Source organism: Physeter macrocephalus, chromosome 16 (assembly GCF_002837175.3).
Source record: "Physeter macrocephalus isolate SW-GA chromosome 16, ASM283717v5, whole genome shotgun sequence".
Classification (NCBI taxonomy): Eukaryota; Metazoa; Chordata; class Mammalia; order Artiodactyla; family Physeteridae; genus Physeter; species Physeter macrocephalus.
Window position 1 is genome coordinate 4,504,257 of NC_041229.1, and position 19,466 is coordinate 4,523,722.

At 42.7% G+C, this 19,466-nt stretch overlaps 1 protein-coding gene across 1 annotated transcript in view; it reads left to right on the forward strand.

Annotated features, from left to right (window-relative positions):
- Positions 1–242: 242 nt before the first annotated feature.
- Positions 243–19,466, forward strand: part of PRDM10 (PR/SET domain 10) — a 91,028-nt gene continuing 71,804 nt past the window's right edge. Inside the window, exon 1 of the mRNA XM_007121878.4 lies at positions 243–328. The gene's annotated coding sequence lies outside the window, so the exon portion shown is untranslated. The remainder of the gene's footprint in view (positions 329–19,466) is intronic.

Genomic DNA, 19,466 nt, shown 5'->3' on the forward strand with positions numbered 1-19,466 from the left:
CACTGTGTGAATCTCCTTTTAGCTTCTCCGCTGACTGAATAAGCGTCTCAGGATCTTCGTCATGAGTCTTAAATCTGGGCCTGTCAGTTCGCCCCAGCGTTACTCCTCTCTAGGCGAGGCATGGAGTTTACAGAGTTCAACCAATCACATAACGCCGAGATCAGGTTGCCAGGCAGGTTATGCTAATGAGGCCCCGCCTTTTATGCAGCTCCCACTCTGCGGCGGGAAGAACCACCTGGAGGTGGCGGGGGGGGTTTGATTTCCATCACCCCTAGGGAGAGAGGATCGGGGACCCGCTGATCTTCCAGCTCCCCTCACCCAACATCGTGTAAGTACCTAAAGGATTAAGGGAACCGGATAAGCCAGCGTCCAGAGTACCCCATCGACTGGGAGGGTGTTTCGTCTTTGCTTAGTCCCACCCAAAATGGCGCCAAGCTCTTTCCGCGTCTCAGAGCCCGGCCGGGGCCAACCGACCGCGGACCCGGGTGGGGGGGGGACTTGATGGTGGTGGTGGGGGAGAAATCCCGGCGGCACCGCCCGATGGTACAGTCCAGTCGGGGCTGGGACAAGGCACCTCACTCGGGGTGGGGGTCAAACCATCTGCACCTTCCAAGGGGAAAGGGGCAAAATCCCTAAAGGATCCCCTCCTGGCGCTGCGTTCAGCCATGGCTCCGGCGCCTCTTCGCCCTGCCTTCCCTGCGCGCAGCCTCCCCCCTGCGACCCCCGAGCGGCTCGCACGCTCCGCCGGCCGCGCGCACCTCTCCTCCCCTGCCCGCGTTGGTTGGGCCGGGACGGCAGTTGGGCGCCCTGCGCGCTCCTGCGGCGGCGGTTGGGCGGGCGCTCGGGGTGCGGCGGGCCGTCTTGGCCGGCGGGCGCGGGGGCGGCGGTGGGGCCCGGAGCTCGGGGACGGCGGGCTCCGTGGACTAGGCGCCCTGCTTTGTCTCGGGAGGCCGCGCCACCGTCCTGCCATTGATTGCTGGTTCCCCGTCCCTTACGCACAAGTTGGCGTCCCGGGACCTGGCGAGGCCCCGCTCGGAGGGCGTGGGGATGGCCCGTTTGGGTCAGTCATGGTGCATGGTGTCCGCCGTGGGGAGGGCGCAGGCCGAGGTCCACTTGCGCTATGGGTCGAGTGCAGAGGCGCGAGCCCGAGGCCTTTGGGAGCGGGTTGGTGGTGCACGGTTGCCAGCCGAGGGTCAGCTTTCCTTAAGCACTTTAGCCCGTGACCACGTATTAGGTCCTCCACTAAGTAAAGTGTACGCAGCGCTTTGGAATAGTGCGTGCGTACATGCTTAGCCTTGCTTGGCGGATTGGTTGGGTTTCGATCCATTTTCAATCTATGTTTGTGTAGGTCTAAGCACAAAGCGGGCTGGTTTGGGGTCTGCAGTCGAGGGTTCGGCGTGTGAGGAGTCCCGCCCAGCGCGGCCCTGTGCCATCTGCGCCGAAGCCCGTTAAAATCTTGCCTGGCTAATCGTCCCCAAAAGTTCTTTAAACTCAAAAGCACTTAACGTTCATTAAAAACAAAATCACTCGTGACGCTTTGCGGCCTCTGCTTCAGACCCGCTCCTTTGTTTCTCTCTCCACCTTTTGTTGGAAGCTCTTTGAGGGCAGGAAGCTACATCGCGTGTTTTTGGTATCCTTCCATCCACTCCACCCCCAGCACCGCAGCAGCTTGAGGAACCGTACTTCTGAGATGCGCTAGAATTGAAAAAGCAAAATTAAAAAAAAAAGAAAAACTGGTTGGGGCAAAACCATGCTTCAAGCAGTGCTGATGCAATCTGATATGTTTACAAAGTGACTTCTGGGTTTACTTTTTAAATGAAGTGAAATTGACAAAGTGAACCGTTTTAAAGAGAACAATTTAGTAATGGATGCGCATTTAAAAATTTTGGAGCAAGACTTTTTTCCCACCTGTGGCTCTTCCTCATTTTATTCCTTGAGCACCCACTCTTGGCTCTGCTCTTTTGTTTTGCAAGGGCGCTAAACCGCTGTCTTTTTCTAAATAAGCCATTTTTAGTTTTCTAGTGTTTTGCGGCATGCTCCACCACGCGTTAATCTGTGCATAGTGTACTGTATATGTGAATATAATCGAGCATGTATTATAGATAAGGCCAAGCCCACGTCTTCAAGGGCCCTCAGTGCTGTTTAGTAAGAGATTATGATGGTATAAGGGATAGTGTATCAATCCAGTGTAATCCTAAATTGGTTGGCACTGCCTCAATTGCCACTTGTCTGAATTTATTTTTTTCTTCTAGTTTTAACAGTAGTACATGATCATTGTAGAAGACATAGTAAATATAGACCAGTATAAAAAGTAAACATTAGCTGAAGTACAATTACCAGAGATAATTTCTACTGATATTTTGGTATGCTTCAGATCTTTTTTGTGTGTGCATATAAACATTTTTACAAACTTGGCACATGATATGTGGTTTTCACATCTAGGTTTTTTGTTTTTTTAATGTAAATAGGTACCTAATGACACCACTGATGATTTTCCATTTTCAGTAGTTTTCCCCATTACTTGAAGGGGGCATCATGAAATCCTGTGAACTAAAGGAATTACGAAATTGGATTCATTCTGTTTTTCACAAGCAGAATTTATTGATTACTGTTTAAATTTATCATAGGTAAACTAATGGGATAGGTTTCTGAGTAACAAGCAGAACTGTTCCAAGAGTTGAGAAATACTGAACTGTAATTTTGGTTTCCTTAATAATTTTACATTTTAAGCACTGGTGAACACATGGTAACTGCATAATTTCATTTGGTGCAAATGATAAACTGTTAAACACCCTGTCATTGCAATGTTGGAATTGTTTAGCCAGTTTGTTTTAAAATAGAATGCTGATGTACTTTGACCTATTGCCACTAAAATACATAGTCTTTCCCCACCCACCTCTGTCCCAGAGAGTGAAGACACACCCTGTCCAGCCTTTTGTGTGGTTTTCACAAGCAGAATTTATTGGTTAAACAACAAATTTATTGTTTAAATTTATCATAGGTGCTTTAATAGATTAGCAAATGAGCATTTGGTCTCGTGTCTAGAAGGGGCCGGCGAGTTAAGAAAAAGGAAGTGTTTTACTACAACCAAATCTTTGCAGAATGGTCCCACTGGATTCTCCAGCGGTACTGGGTAGGGGCAGGAAGGTGAGGGGGGAGCTTTTTCTGACTTTATTATATTGGTCATTCTCTGTTGAAGCCTTCCTCTCCCTCTCTGGCCTTGTACTGTTTACATGAATTACTGCTAAATGGTGTCTGGCCTCCTTCCTTTTTTTATTCTCAAAGTTATAAGCCTAGTTCAGGACTTATGTGGACCTGGTGCCTTTCCAGTGTATTTCCTTGCAGCCCTACTGTGACACTGATATTTTACTATTAGTACTGAAACATTATTTCTACTCCCTTTCCAAAGTCCGTCAGTGGCTTTGGGCTGCCCGTTGCCTAGACCTGTGTAGATTTTAAATGTTCAGGTTGTGGAAAGCAGCTGAAAGTAGGTTCTTTTTGGAAATATTTTAAAGAATTGGAGTGGGGAAATGGAGAGGGAGGTGGGAGGCTATAGATTATACCAAGTCACAGTTATAGCAAGACTAGTTAAAAATGTGGTGAGAACACTCGTTATAAAATTATAAAATCGGTAAAATGTGCAACACTTTAAGAACTCCAAACATACAGATTGCTATTGGGAAAATAGTCTGTTATTGTTTGTTATCCATTTGTTAGTTGACCTCATTTATATCGGCATCAGAACATTGGAGCTAAATGCTCGCTTTTTTTACCCACATCCTTCACTCTCATGGTCTGGCTCTCATGGTCTGGCCTGTTTCCTGCTGTCCCTCAGATCTGTGCTGTCCGGTATGGTTACCAGTAGCCACATATGGCAGTGAAGCACTTGAACTATGGCTAGTGCTGTGAGTGTGAAATGCATGCCAGATTTTGAGATTTGGTATGAAAACAAATGAAATATTCCAATATCTAAAACATTGATTACACGTTGAAATGATATGTCGCAGATCCCATGTTAATTAAAATCCATTACTGCAATTAATTTTGCCTGTTTCTACTTTTAACAAATGTGGCTGCTAGAAGATTTAAAATTATGGATATGGGTTGCGCGCGTGGCTTGCCTGATTTGTTTACTGAACAGCCGCCTTAGGCTTAGTCTCATGGGGGGGTGTGCTCCCAAGTGGCAGTAAGTCATCATACAGTGTATTATCTTTTTGTTTCTATAGTTTCAGCCAATAGATACTGCTTATATGTAGATGTGTCTGATTTCTTGTAGTGCTTATGATAGCTCTCACAGAAGCGTAATTATTCTTTTGAAGAATACCTTAATCTCAAAACCATTTCCAGGTAATTGAGTTAACTGTTACTGAATAAATATATTCAATTAATCATTTGAACTTAAAATAATGAAATGACATCTGTTAAGCACATAATCCATTAAAAAAAAAGTTGAGCTAAGCATAATCAGCTAAATTTTCCCCAGCTTGGTCTGCCACTTACTCACTGATTTTTACAATATACTGTTTTTTCAGAGATTTAAGAAATATTTCTGGGAGAAACTTGAAATTGGAAAACATCAAGCTCGTAATTTTTTTTCTCCTGTGATTAAAAAAAAGGCCACAATAGTTTGCTTCTAAGTGTGGAACACTTTGGACCGGCTCATGGGACAACTGTCCTTTTAAGCACAAAGAATCATAACCTACAGATAAAATCATATTCTTTTTATACCTATATTTGAAAACATTGACCGTTTTGCCCTTACGTACCTTTGCGGATGTGTTTCTCTGGACTACCCTGTATGGGGGTTTGATACGGTGTCAAATTTAACAGCATAGGCTCTGGGGGCAAAGGAACCTAGATTTAGAGCTCAGCTTTGTTGGCTGGCTTGATCTTGGGCCCATTAGTTAACTTCTGTAAGCCTTAGTTTCTTTATCAAATTATTAATCTAGTTTCTTAATTATTAATGGGGATAATAATAGTACCAACCTTAAAGACTCCGTGTGAGAATGCCTGTTATCACTGTCCACAGCGGTATAAATGGCTCAATTACTGTTTACTGATTTTGGATATTCTGCTTCAGCCAAACCAGTCTTCTCACTGTCCCTGCAATTCTGGGGTTTTTCTTCATGTTTTCACACCTTCCTTTCTCAAATGGAATGTGTGTTCCTTTCTGCCCACTTCTCCCTCCTTCCCCAGTTCTGCCCATCAAAATCCCATCCATCCTTCTAGAGCAGTGGTCAGTAAACTTTTTCTGGTAAAGAACCAGATAATAGGGACTTTGCTGACGGTCCAGTGGTTAAGACTCAGCACTCCCAATGCAGGGGGCACGGGTTTGATCCCTGGTCAGGGAACTAAGATCCCGCATGCTGCACTTCAAGGCCCCCCCACAAAAAAACCCCCCAAAAACAAACAAACCAAAAAACCAGATAGTAAACATTTTCAGCTTTGTGGGCCAGATGGTCCCTGAAGCAACTACTCTCCGCCCCTGGTGTGAAAGCATGGCCATGTTCCAATTAAACTTTATTTATGGACCCTGAAATTTGAAGTAATATAATTTCCATGTGTCACAAAATAGTCTTCCTTTGTCTTTTCAACCATTTAAAAATGTAAAACCATTCTTAGTTCTCAGGCCATACAGACAAACAGGTGTTGGTCTGCCCTGCCCTGGAGCCAGGTGAAAGCCGAGGCGGGGGAGGGAGGTGGAACATCTTACCTGAAAGGGATCCCTCTTGTCTCTGAATGCCCTACAGGATTTTTGTACTGCTTTGTAATAATTGTAACATTTATTCAGTGCTTAATTAGTATCGCATAGCAAGTATTTGTGCTTATTTCTTGCTTCCTAAACATATTGTAAATTCCTAGAAGCTTTGGATATTTTTTAGTCCCCTCATATAGAATGCAGTACAAAAGTGCCTTTTACTTATTGGGCTCTAAAATGTTTGGAGGAATGAAGGAGTGAATACAATTAACATAAGACATTAAAGTGAGCTCTGGAATTTTCCTCCCTTTTCTTCAAACTTCTTATTTTTGGATGCAAATCTCACCATTTTGTTGGCATTGCTTGAAGATGTTGAGGCCAATCCGTTAGGGGTTATTTTCAGTCTTGCCACAAACCATGATTATAGGCAACCTTATTATCATGTTCTTCTGATAGAGGAAAACTATAATCCTTTGACTAATTATTGCTTTGTGTTTGACTGACTTTTAAGTGTCCTTTCTAAGACACCTGTTTACATTTAATCCTTACTGTGCGACAGTGACAGAACGGTGTTGTAACTACTTTACAAATGAGAAAAAGGAGGCAGTTTAGTGAACGATGCGGGTGGCAGGAGCAGGGTGTCTGGGTCCTCAGTCCCAGGCAGTGGTATGTATATTTATGCGATTTCAGCCTCTTACTCATTTATTCATCTTCTCTTTTATTCTTTTTCTCTTGAAGTTGATGAATTGAAAGGATTCTGGGGAATCCTCTGGCGGTCCAGTGGTTAGGACTCGGTGCTCTCACTGCCGAGGGCCTGGGTTCGATCCCTGATCAGGGAGCTGAGATCCCACAAGCTGTGCAGCACGGCCAAAAATAAAAAAAGTATTCTAGATTTCCAGTGCTTTATAATTTGATAAATGTAAGGGCTAATAGATGTTTAGGACTTGTTTATGTGACACACAAGTTTTCTCAAGTATGTTAAACCCTCTGAAGTGAGATATGACATAACCACAAAACAATAATTCTAGAATTAAAACTAAATTATGGAGCAGTAATTGTGCTTCTTTTTTTTTTTTTTAATTTGTTTATGGCTGCGTTGGGTCTTCGTTGCTGTGCACGGGCTTCTCATTGCGGGGTGGCTTCTGTTGTTGTGGAGCACGGGCTCTAGGCGCGCGGGCTTCAGGAGCTGTGGCTCGAAGGCTCTAGGGCACAGGCTCAGTAGTTGTGGCGCACGGGCTTAGTTGCTCCGCGGCATGTGGGATCTTCCCGGACCAGGGCTCGAACCCGTGTCTCCTGCATCGGCAGGCGGATTCTTAACCACTGCGCCACCAGGGAAGCCCAGTAATTGTGCTTTGATGAACTTTCTTTCATTTAAAATTTTAAGAAAGTTGATACTCATATTTATATATACTTTTCCCAAACCTTAGGAATCTCATCAAAAAATTATATCTTTTTATACATCATTTAAAGATCATATCATTTTTTCTGATTTGTGGTTTTTCAACAGTTATAAACTGTAGGAGAAATATTTTAATTCTAACAAAATATATATAAGACCTTTACAGAAAAAATTCTGAAACTTTATTGAGTGACTCCAAATAAACTCTAAATTAATGGAGTGACACTGGTTTGAGGATTGGAAGATTTAATATTGTGAGGCATTGATTCTTTGGAAACTGACTTATGGATTTAAGGTAATCCCAGCAAATTGAAAAAAACTAGACAAGCTGATGAAATTTTTGCCAAGGCCCAAGAAAAGGCAAGACACTCTTGAAAAAGATACAGAAGTTGGAAACACTTCTGTTTCAGAGATCAAGAGCTAAATAATTAAGACAGTGTGATCCTGGCACCGGGTCAGAGCAGTAGACCAACTGAACACCCCAAGGAGTCCGGAAACAGTCTCACACACATTCAGACACTTGATTTATGACCCAGGAAGCATGGCAAATAAAAGGCCAAACAGTGCAACTTTTAGAAGTTGACATAGGAGAATATTATTGTTCATGACCTCAGTCTTGAAAAGGGTTTTTTTTTTAAAGATGTTTTTTTATTTCAGATGTTACCTGCACTAACGGAAAAATGGGCAAAAGTCTAGAACAGGCACTTCAGAAAAGGAGAAATCCAGATGTCTAATAAACGTATGAGAAGGTGTTCAACCTTGTTAATAATCAAGGAAATGCAAATTACAACCACAGTGCCATGTTACTTTGAGCCTAAATTCAAGTTGGCAAATGTGTACCTGACTTAAAGTCGGCAATACCAAGTCCCAAAGCTTTTGAGCAATAGAACAGTCATACGTGGCTGGTAGGAATAGAAACTGGTATGACTACTTAGGAAAACCATTTGGCATTACCTAGAAAGTCAAAGACATGCAGACACCAAAGCCCAGCGACTCCACTGTTAGAGAAGTTGATACACATGAGAGAACCAGGAAGAATATTTGGGGTAATTAATTTTCCTGATATGAGTTGATTCAGTTCATATTTGAGGGCTGTTATGTTCTATACACAGGTAGCTTTATTTTGGCACAAGGGTAAATAAATTATTTATATTTTTTTCCCCTCTCTGCTGGGTATTTTTAATAATATCTAGTGTGTTCTTCATTTCCTAAAACAATGCTGGGCACAGAATAGGCATATAATAAATACTGTTGTGTTTTTAAAAATTATCATTTCAATTTTTATAGTGGGTACCCTTCACTATAGCTTTGTAGTTACCTTAACTCTGGCTGTTGACTAATTTGCTCAATTAAATCTGTTTGCGGGTCTGGTAAATTACAGCCTCCCCTGGTTCCTTTGAGATCCAGCCTAGCCTACTGATTGCATCATCTGGTGGGAGTCCGAGGAGACAGCACAGTGGAGCCATGCTTGCGTTCTGGCAGCTTTGCTGGGAGGAAAGCTGTGCAGCAGAGAAGGGAAAAGATGTCTAAGCTCTGTAGTGAAAGGGATCTGTGTTCAAATCCCACTTATCAGCGCTATGGCCTTGGACAAGTAATAATTTTTGGTTGTTGTGAGGATTAAGTGAAATTGAGTATTTAATAAGCCACAATGCCTGGCTTATGATGGGAACTCAGTAAATGGCAGTAACCATAATTATTACTATGCCAGTAGTTGTTTGCTTAAGTAACATTGAATTTCCACAGTATGTGTTTTCAATCATTTGAACTATGAATATGCTGATTTTTAAAATAAAGAGCTGCATCTGTTAGGGGATTCTGATTCTGTGGTCTTGGACTTCCCTGGTGGTGCGGTGGTTAAGAATCCGCCTGCCAATGCAGGGGACATGGGTTTGATCCCTGGTCTGGGAAGATCCCACATGCCGCGGAGCAGCTAAGCCCATGCGCCACAACTACTGAGCCTGCGCTCTAGAGCCTGCGAGCCACAACTACTGAGCCCGTGTGCCTCAACTGCTGAAGCCCACACGCCTAGAGCCTGTGGTCTGCAACAAGAGAAGCCACTGCAATGAGAAGCCCGTGCACTGCAAGGAAGAGCAGCCCCCGCTCACCACAACTAGAGAAAGCCCGTGCAGCAACGAAGACCCAGTGCAGCCAAAAATAAATAAATAAAAAAACAAAAAAACCCTGATTTTGTGGTCTTAACTCATTTGACGTGTAGCCTACATCTGAAGGAAGTGGTCTGGTAAGTGTTTGCAAAGAGTAGATATGGCTGAGCTTTCTAAACAGGAATGGGATGTCTCTATGGGAGAAAGTGCTAATCACATAGTTTTAAAATTCTGTCCATTTGAAGTTGAAATACACATGTTATCTAGTGAAATACATTAGTTGTGAGAACCCTTGGCTGCAGTTAAGACATATTTATTCCCCAATGAATTGTTTAACAATGAAAATGTATTAAATTGTGTTTTACTTGGAAAGAAGACTTTTCTGGATAAGATACCTTCATGATCTAATACTTAGCATCATGAGTTAAATAGTTACTAACATTTGGAATACACTCTATACCATTGTAGTATATTGTAACAAACATCCCACTCTATCTTAACAGTGAGCCTGAGTTAGGTAAATCAGGTGTTATTATTCCAGTTGTCAAGATAAAGAACTTTTACTTGTCTCACATCCAGTATTTTCCCACTACTCTGTACTGAGAAAACACTTTAAGAAACATCCTGGCTTGTAGAAGACACCTCTGAATACCAGGCCAGTGGTGGATGATGGCCTTTTATAGTAGTTTTATTGAGATGGAGGAGGTTGAAATTAGATTATAATGTTAATTATATGCCATTAATATAGAGTTTTTATGAAGGCAATAACTGCCTCACTATGTCGTCTGTCTGGGCTACCATCTTGTTAATTAAATGCTTATTTTTGACCATTCTGTGTTTCATATTTAACTTTGCAAACAAGGGGCTGAGGTTGAGGAATGAGAATTTGAAAATGAACAGAAGATGAGGCCCATATTACCTGTTCACAGGGGGACTGAATTGGATACAAAGGGAATTACTTCAAACCAGTGTCACTTTGCTTCTTAGTCCTGGGGCAGAGCCATGGTCCAGTCTGTTTGAACAAAAGGCTGTGCCTGTTTCAGGAGTTGAGGTAGAGTGAACGAGTAGTTACACTGTCTTCTCTTATATTATATCCAAAATGTTAAATTATGAAAATTATGCCCTAGAATAATTTCTTCTAAGCAATTTTAATATTCTTTTTTTTCCAGTTAAAACATTTTAAAGCGCTTGAATTTATTGAGGAAACAGCTTAGTACTTGAGATTATGCCTCTTAACATTATCTCGTATTTTATCCTAACCTGGATTTGTGATTGTCGAGTCATAGTTACCACCCAGAACCCTCTGTAAGAAAGGCTTTCAGGGCCCCAGAAGACCCACCTGCAAGTCTCCTATTTAGTTACTGCAATTGCTAATTCAACAAAGAGCTTGCGATATGTGGACCAGATAGCTTTCTGTGTACAGGTGCGCCCGGGCCAGAGATTGTATTTGTACCTTTGCCAGTTCTCTTGCGAATAAATGCTACTGTTGAGAAAGGAAGCTGGAAGGATTGTGCTCAGAGCTATGTCATCCATTATCCGTAGTCAGAAAACATGGATGCTCAATATTATTTGATGAGTCATTTGTATTAATCTTTCAGTCTTCAGATGTTCCCCATTAATCCATATTTGCATATAAAGCTTATTTCCAATATTCCCGGTAAGTGCACGGAATGGATTTGCTTGTTATCATGTGGTGAAGGGAAGCTGGAAAATCAAATGTGCATGAGAGTAATCTGGTTGGCAAGGAAGACCTCCTGAACTAACAACCACACAGCCTTTTCCAAATTCTAAGACATTCATACCACAGACATATTAGAGAAGCTGGTAAGTTGCATATTTTGAAGAAAGGTGTAAGGATTCTTGCTAAATTTTTGCTTAGTAACAAAAAAAATCTCTTTTTTAGAAGGTGACTTTGAGCACTAAAGGTCTATGAATAACTATTAATAGCATGAAGTTGGAATAAGAATTCAGAGCTCTAATCTTTGCCCAGTGCTTCCTGAAGGCAGTTCTTGGCCTCAGTATAATCAGTCCTTCACGTTACTTCTAGAATGATTTTCCAAAAGGTGTTGTAGCCATGATAAAATATTTGTCTTCCCTTGCTGTGCAAGATTTAGCCAGATCTGGTTGACTTCAGCATCATCTGGAGAGGTTCAAAAACAAAGCTGCCTGCTCTTCCCCTCTACCCTTGCAATTGAGAGAATCCAGAATTTCAGGGGTGAGACTCTGGAATTTGCCTTTTTGCCTAGGTCCTTAGGTGAATCTGATAAAACCAGTTTATAAACTTTGGGAATTTTAATTCTTCAACTTGAAGTCTTTTGTAGGTCCATCCTAACTATGGTTTGAGGCTTTTCTCTCTGATAGTTACAGTTCCTGAGCATATCCTCAACTTCTCTTGCTTCTGGAACTTTCTCACGCTCTTCTCATCAGAAATGCCCTTATGTTTGTTCCAGTAGCAAGTATTATTCTCTCTCTTTCTCTCTGTATCTGTCTCCCTATATAGAAAGGTTCTTGATGTTTATTGCCAAATTGCTTCCTAGAAGGTTTGCACTGATTTAAATCCCATCTATTTTTCTTAAAAAAACCCCAACAGCTTAATTGAGATATAATTCACGTACCATACAATTCACTGAGGTAAAGCGTACAATTCAGTGGCTTTAGCCTATTCACAGTTATACAACTATCACCACGATCAATTTTAAAATATTTTCATAACTCCAAAAGGAATTCCACCTCTTAGCCATCACCCCTTAATTCCTCATTTCATCCCAATCCCTGGGCAACCACTTATCCACTTTCTATCTCTGTTAATTTGTCTTTTCTGCATATTTCATATAAATGGAATCATTCAATGTATGGTCCTTTGTGACCAGCTTCTTTCACTTAACAAAGTTTTAAAGGTTCGTTCTTATTGTAGCATGTATCCGTATTTCATTTCTTTCTTTTTTTTTTGCTGAGTAATATTCCACTATATGAATGTACCATATTTTATCTCTCTGTCCATCAGCTGATGAATGTTTAGGTTGTTTCCACTTTATGGCTATTATGAATAATGCTGCTATGAATGTTTGTGTCCAAGTTTTTATGTGGACATATGTTTTTATTTCCCTTGGGTTTATTATATCTTGGTGACAAATCTCTGGGTCATCTGGTAACTCTACGTTTAGCCTTTAGAAATTGCCAGACTGTTTCCATAGTGGCTGCAGCATTTTACATTCTTACCCAGCAGTATATGAGGGTTCCAGTTTTTCTGCTTACTCACCAACACTTGCTATTATCTGTTGCTATCTCAGAATTTTGAATGAAATTGAGAAGGTTAAAGTATACTACAAAACTGAGCATAATAGAAACTAGGATATCATTAAAAAAAAGCAACTTTGTGTAGTTAGTGGGCGTAAAAGATGTTGCCAGTGTTAAAGATATAGATTAATATTTTGCTGAAGTTGAGGGTACATAAGCTATGTTCAACTATAATTCTGAAGCTCCATATACTATAGATTTTCTTAGTCGGAAAAACCTTTCCTGTTAGCGGAGAGTTTACAGTCTGTATGATTTGAATTTCAAGAATGTTCCACTTACACAACAGCAGGTGAAGAGCCAGAGGTGCTTAACCCTAGGAATGAACATGCATTGTTAAGGTGTATTAATAATTAATATCAGTAACTGGGACAGCCACAACCATGAACGTCTGCTAGTGTTTCCCAAGTGCCAGGTATGGTGTTTTGTTTCATTGATTTCATGGTTTCACATTATTATCTCATAGTTCTACCTTAGCAAGTGGATCTCTCGTTGTTGTTCCTGTTCTATAGATGAGGGAGTTAAGGCTTGGGAAGTGAGGTGACTGTCTCTGGTCACGTAGTGAGTGGATGGTGGCTGAGGAGCGTGAACCCAGGCCATCTGACTCTGGAGCTCTGTTCATGGCGCCATGCTAGAGATGGGGGAAGGGGACGTGGGGTGGTAGTAGGCTAGCGGAAGCTCCTGGTAAGGCACCAGGAATTGTGTAAGGACTGACCATGGCTCTACATGAAGGAAGACTATCCAGGTGTGATTTCCGACAGTTCTGATCGTCACCCCTGAACCTCTGTCCATCCTGTTAACTAAAGCAGGTTGGAGGCCCCTGGGGAGGGGAGAGATGTGCATTCCAGCTCCCAAACTGCCCTACCACCAGCCTTGGCTGTGCCACCTTGAGCCTGGGTTTATCCACTGTGAGGTTGGCTCCTCTTAATATCTGACCTACTGTGACAGTGCTGTCTCATGGGCATGACACAGGTCATGCATACAGAAACTTCAGAAATTCTACAGTCAGACGTCAAGATCTATTCCTTGGGTTGTAATAAGTGGACTTCTCAGAGAATTTCTTTTAATACCATATTTGGCCCAGTGTACTCTGTGTTTATAAGGACTGATTTTGATTCGGGGAGCAGCTGAGTTCCATGTACCTTTGCAGTCTTATAGTTGGCGTGAGTTCAGTTTCCCTCAGAATATTCGGATTTGCTAGTTTATGGTACTAGATAATGTCTTGAGGAATTTGCTTTTTCCCCCTCCATGTTTTTTTCTTTCCAGCTCATTAAAGTTCACTTATAAACATTGATATCATACATATACTTAACTTCTTAACTGTGGAAGGAGTTGTGCACCATCATTTTAATGCTGACACATTTTTTTATTTATGGGAATTCATCCTAAGAGTGTTTTTGTTAAGAAAGCGGTTCCCTCCTAAGGCAGGAGACTGGACCATGCGTTCATTCCAGAAGCAGTTGTTGACCCTCTGCTGTCGGCCAGGTTCCAGGTGCTGAGGGCCCTGCGTTGTCCCATTGGGTTAGAGCGCTCTCGTGCAGCTGCGTTCCCCCGTGGTGGGTGGCAGGGGACACAGACTCTGCACAAAATGCGTGCATCACTTAATTGATGGTACATGCTTTGCGGAGTGTGAAAGGAGAGCAACGTGGGGACAGGGAGCAGGAAAGGCCTGCTGGGGAGGTAACACTGACCCTGAAATCTGAACGGGGAGGAGGAGGTGGCCATCTGAAATGTTGGCCAGAGCATCCAGGTGGAGCCACTGCAAAAGCCCTGAAGGCTGGCCTGAGCCCTGGGAGTGTGTCAAGCTAGAAGGAGGAGAGGTCTGCCAGCGCAGCCTTTAGAGGTCGGGCCAGCAAGTGAGCTTGTGAAGGAGCTGCCATAGAGGTGGGAGGAAACCAGGACAGTTTAGTGTTAGGAGGTGGAGAGAAGAGCTTAAGGAGGGTGTGAATGTTCCGGAGGTCAAGTGAGCTGAGAACCTGGAGGGAACCTGGGGTTTGGCTGTAGACTTTTAAAAGGTGCAGCCTTGCAGGGGGGCAGGGTGATGTGTTGGCAAGGGTGTGTTGGGGAGGGAATGTGGGGCGAGGAAGTGGAGGTGGACTAGACAGCTCTTTATTGTGTGTGAGAACAGCAGAGAGAAGTAGGTAAGCAGGAAGGTGGGCCCAAGGGAAAGTTTTTTTTTTTTTAACTGTAAACATTTTATTGAAATATAACACGTTCAGAAAAGTGCACAGTAAAGACAGGAGATACTGTGCACATTTGCTGATGTGAGTGTTCCAGTAAGGAGGGAGCAGTGATGCTGCAGAGGAGTGGGTGTGGGGAGGCGGCAGAGCGGTGCAGCCCCTGAGGGGACCAGGCGGACAGGCTGCCCAGCAGCCCAGGTGGAGAGCCCTGGGCTTGGGTCAGACTGGGGGCGTTTCCTCCATTGCAGTGTATGAAGGAGGAATATTTAATTTCAAAGTTGGGAGAATCACATTTTAATAACAACACAATATTTTTAGATACTGCCTATATTCCGAAGCTTTCTCATTGCTTTTCTGCTCCTTGATAAAGCAATGACCTATTTAGTGATTCTGGGTGTATCTTGATTATACTTTGTCATATCAGATGTGTCATATGACAGTTTTTTCTTACCAGGGGCTGCCATTACTGGTGTCCACAAGTTCTCAGATTTTGATAAACACAGTCACAAGGTCAAAGGGGAAATGTTTTCACAGTCTCATACCCCTGGGATTGCCCTCAGTTTCCTACCAAGGCAGCCAGTTCTGAATGGTCAGACCCAGGAGAGAGGGGATGCTTATTGAAACGTGCCTGGATTTCTGCACCTGCTTTTCCCCTTGGAGCATTTTCTGATTCCCAGGAGGCTGGGAAGCTGGTTGGAAAGGGCTACTAAGAGACAAGAGAAGCAGATAGTGCTTTAGGCTACTTTGTGGGGCTGGAGAGATAAGACATTCCAGGTGAAGGGCTGCGAAGGCTATCAGAACAGAGGGGCCAGGGTCCCAGAGGCCAGGAGGCAGCCTGAAGCCCGGCTCTGGCTTTCCCCTCAAGCTATTTGTTGACTAGGCTGTGCTGGCCAGGAGGGTAGCAAGTCACGCCGAAAGCAGCTGAATAGCAGAGTGGGATTTTGGTAGTTTCACTTTGCTGGGAAGAAAAGAATTGGAATTCCGGGCCCACCAAGGAAGAGGCTCCCTAGGAAACACCTACCTAGAAATTTCCGTTGCCACTCCCGGAAGGTCAAACCTAGGAGCAGACTCTGTCTTATATGCCTGCAGAAACTGCCGACCAGCCTGGAGTCAGCTTGGTGGGGTGGAGGGCCCTTCTGCAGCCTGCCGGAGGATGGGCGGAGGGTGGAGGCCGGTGGAGGCAGATGGCCTCTCCCAAAGGGGCCACAAGGCTCCCAGACGCTGGTGGCTTTCTGTTCCTTGATCCACATGCATTTACTCTGTGAACATCCCTCAGGTCGGACACTAACGATCTGTGTGCTTCTCTGTAGGCCTGTGATACTCCGTGGTTTGAGGTTTCCACCTGAATTCTTGTAAGAGCAGAATGGAAGACTCCTGATAGAGTCCTCTTTGGAATTGCCTTCACTTTTTACCAGCCAACTAGCTATTCTTTGTAAAAAGGAAAAGGCAAACATCAAGGTCTATCATTCTTTAGAGCTCCCACTGAGTGCTGGCTCCTTTTGAATTCTCAAAGATATTAATGTAGAATTGTTAGGCTAAGACCCCCAGCATGTCCTTAGCCTAGGTTTTTCTTTTCTTTGAGTGAATGCTAAGAGTTCTTTTGAATGACTTGATGGGGTTCGAATGCATTGCTGACAAACTATCAAATGGGATGGGGGGATCAATATTTGTGTTTTTTTTGGTGCATGAAAAGTTCTTATCTGAACTAGGAAAATAAAGCCCGTGTTTCTTGGGTTGACACAAAGAAAGATTTGCTTGCATGCCTCTTTTGAGGCATAAAGAAAGGAGTGCCACAGCCCTGACTGGAAAGAATAACCTTCTTTCAAAGAAGAGAACCCTTAGTTGAGTCTCTGAAGCCCTTTGTGTGCACAAGAAAAGTAGGAGGAATCATTGCCTAATGTGGAGACTTCTGTGGGAGAAGTGGAAGGCAAAGGGACACAAATGGAGAGGCAGAGATGGCCAAGGTGACCGTTGCAGACCTGTCTGACACACCTCATTCCTCGCTTGCTGTTGTCATCCTGTGTTTTCTACTCTGTGTTTTTTTAAAAACCTTAGTTCAGCTCTCTTCTTGTTATACAGTGTTGTCTTTGTTTATGGCCAGAAACAAATTAGGGAAAGTTACTTAGGATATATTCTACGATAGTTTTAATTTAAATTTAATTTATTTATTTTTATTTTTTGGCCGCGCCGTGCGGCTTGCGGGATCTTCGTTCCCTGACCAGGGATTGAACCCGGGCCCCGGCAGTGACAGCACCGAGTCCTAACCCCTGGACCGCCAGGGAGGTCCCTCTACGATAGTTTTTAGACTGTAACAGATAGTTCAGTCTCATAATATTAAAAGTGCAGCTTACGCCGACACTTATCTGCCATTGTCCCCTGCTCACGACCCAGTTTCTGAAGGTTTTTTCCTGGAGTTTTTTTCCCCGTGGCATAACATTTTATCTGGAGTTTTTTTGCAGTCTTGTGCATTTCACCATTTGCTTCATTGCCAGCATTTATAACAAATGTAAAATGTGAATGGCATCGGTAGAAATACCTGGAGGACCCGATTATGATCACTTCTTCATCCTTTATCTTTACCCTTAGACCTCTCTGCTTAGACGGAAATATTCCAAATCCATAACTGTTTAATTAAGAAGCCCTGTTTTATTTGGAACCTAGTCAAAAGTTTATTATTGCTATTTTAACAATTTGTTGAAAGCCTTTCTGAAAGCCTTGTTCCCTGATTATTTATTTTCTCAGAAGCTTTTAGTTCCTTGGGTGTACCTTCCTTCACTGGAATTGTGCTTATTTTATTTCCTCGTGGAATTAAAAAATGATATTTTAGTCCTACTACTCCGCCCTCACTTGTAGGTTTCCATTTTTTCTCAATGGAAATACTAATTTGTTGTGAATTTTTAAAATTGAGAAACTATGGGATGGATTATTTGGGCTTCCCCTTTTCAGCAAGAATGGGGAATTTGTGTTGAAATCTGTATACGTTTGTTATTTGTCCATTGTTATTTCCTCTACCAGTTCCTGTTCCCCATTTAGAACCAAGTTCAGTTTTTTTTCCCTTCTGAGTTCCAGAACTATTTCTTCCAGAAATGAATGAAATGTAAAATCTCAGCTTGCCATTCTAAATGAGTGAACATTGTGGAAGCCTTTTTTCCCGCAATTAATTAATTAACTGAAGTATGGTTGATTTACAATGTTGTATTAGTTTCTGGTGTACAGCAAAGTGATTCAATCATGCATATATGTATCTAGTCTTTTTCATATTTTTTCCATTATAGGTTATTATAAGATATTGAATATAGTTCCCTGTGCTATACAGTAGGACGTTATTGTTTAGCCATTCTCTATATAACAGTTTGCATCTGCTAATCCCAAACTCCCACTCCATCCCTTTCTCAATCCCCCTCCCCCTTGGTAACCACAAGTCTGTTCTCTAGTCCATGAATCTGTTTCTGTTTCGTAGATAATTTCATTTGTGTCATATTTTAGATTCCACATGTAAGTGTTATCATATGGTATTTGTCTTTCTCTGTCTGACTTACTTCACTTAGTATGACAATCTCTAGCTCCACCCATGTTGCTGCAAATGGCATTATTTCAATTCTTTTTTATGGCTGAGTAATAGTCCATTGTATATATGTACCACATCTTCTTTATCCATTCATCTGTTGATGGGCACTTAGATATAGTAGAAGCCCTTTATTTCCAGTCTGCTTGGTCTGATTTTATAGCTCTCACGTTCACTGTAGCGCCTCAGTTGTGCAGTGGTGATCAGCTGTGCAGAGCAGAGCACTCGCTGTGATTCTGTCCTGTTATGTCTTCTGAATCATGAGGATATGGGTTTAAACAACTTTGTCGGCAGTCGTGACATTAAATCAGCTGAAGGAGTTAATGAGTGATACTTCTCAGACTGATGGTGGTGCACGGTGGCACATCCTGTCCTGAGCTTGGCCTCTGAGTACTGTCTTCCCTCGGGCATGCCATGGCCACAGTGCCAGAGCCAGAGCGCTGAGCTGGATGATAACTTCTGTAAAATGGAAGCTGCCCGGGACGAGTGGTTCCCAAAGTACCCTCCCCCCAAACAGTAGTGTTCTAGAGCTAGACCAAGGCGTTTTTTCATTTAAATAAAAATAAAGGATAGACTTTTCTTTATTTTGAGCTTCTGTCCCATGAAATTTCATCAACTTTGTTGCTATTACTGCATCACCTTAGTCAGCACTAGGAGGTGACAAATGAACAAGTAGCAAAAAAAGTTAGTGGGAAAAAAAAAAAAAGTTAGTGGAAAACTTGGGAATACCTAGTCTTGCTTAACCTGATAGTTTAAAAAAGTTATAAAATGAGCTTGGATGTGATTTTCATATAGCTCATATAATGGAGCCATTTATGCTGGAATCTTAACACAGGCCAAGTAATCTTAGTTTATGGAACGAGAAGCAGGGTGGAATGGTGGCCATCACATGGGCTCAGTAGCCACACGCCTGGGCTTCTGGGTATCACAGCTCTGCCACATAATAGCTCTTACCAGCTCTGTTACCCTGGGCAAATCACTTAATCTCTCTCTTTCTCTGTCCCTCACCTATAAAGTAGAGACAATAATGTACCAGCTTCATGGGTTATTGTGAAGATTAAATGAATCGATACATGTAAAGTACTTAGAACATGCCTGGCACGTAGTAAGTGCTATACAAATGTTAGCTAATATTGTTTTGTGACGTAAAAAATATATATGTAGGGGCTTCCCTGGTGGCGCAGTGGTCGCGCGTCCGCCTGCCGATGCAGGGGAACCGGGTTCGCGC